Below are 1,236 nucleotides of genomic sequence, written 5' to 3'. Positions count from 1 at the left end.
CTATCCAGGTATGCCACTCAGCTTTGCTTCAGTCCACAAGAGCGGATTCGCCGTTTTGTGAAATGATTAAGGTCAGATTTGTGGATCCCAGCCTTACAGGTAGCTGCTGCAGCAAAATCCTTTCAGGAAGTGGTTGATTTTGTGATAGAGGTGGAGGGGGTGAAGCCAGACGACTTCACCATGGCGTCAACGTCTAAGAAGTTCCGTAAGGGAGGTGAGTTTAATGGTTCTTACTCCAGAGGGCAGAGTTCAGGAGGTTACCCAACCCGTCCTATTCAGTCTTCACTGCAGGCTTTAGCTGGGGGGTCCATCGCAGCCCAGTCAGCCTTTTTCTGAGTTTGGAGGTTATCCGCAGACTTCATCATTTTCACAGAGACCTATGCTTGACTCCAGAAATTGTTATGGATGTGGAGAGACTGGACATATTAGGAAGTATTGTCCAAAACAGAGTTACGGACCCCCAATAGTTAGAGGTAGAGGTGGTCATGGTAGAGGCCGCCATTCTGGAGGACGTGGTGGCCAAGGTAATGGTGGTCACCAAATCTGTCGGGGTGGCGGGCAAGCTGGAACTACTACAGCGCAACATGGTAGGAGCAATGGACAGACAGGTGATAGGGCCCATTGTTATGCTTTCCCCGGGAGGTCTGAAGCAGAGACATCTGATGCTGTTATCACAGGTACTCTTTTGGTCTGTGATTGCATGGCTTCTGTATTATTTGATCCTGGATCCACATTTTCATATGTATCTTCCTCATTTGCTACTGGTCTTGATTTACATTGTGATTTGCTTGACATGCCTATTAGTGTCTCTACTCCTGTGGGTGAGTCTGTGATAGTTGAGAAGGTGTATAGGTCTTGTCTTGTGACTTTTGTGGGGAGCAATACTTATATAGATTTGATTATCCTAGGGATGGTTGATTTTGATGTAATTCTGGGTATGACTTGGCTTTCTCCAAATTTTGCAATCTTAGATTGTAATGCTAAAACTGTGACATTGGCCAAGCCCGGGACAGATCCGCTAGTGTGGGAGGGTGACTACATTTCCACCCCAGTTCGTATTATCTATTTTCTTCGTGCTAAGAGGATGGTTAGTAAGGGTTGTTTAGCCTTCTTGGCACATCTCAGTGATGATACTTCCAAAGTACCTTCGATCGAGTCTGTTTCGATAGTCCTTGACTTTCTGGATGTGTTTCCTGCAGACCTTCCTGGTATGCCACCGGATAGGGATATTGATTT

The sequence above is a fragment of the Solanum pennellii genome, chromosome 10 (assembly GCF_001406875.1).
Source record: "Solanum pennellii chromosome 10, SPENNV200".
Taxonomy (NCBI): Eukaryota; Viridiplantae; Streptophyta; class Magnoliopsida; order Solanales; family Solanaceae; genus Solanum; species Solanum pennellii.
The sequence above is the reverse complement of the archived record's forward strand: the minus strand, read 5'-3'. Positions refer to the sequence as shown.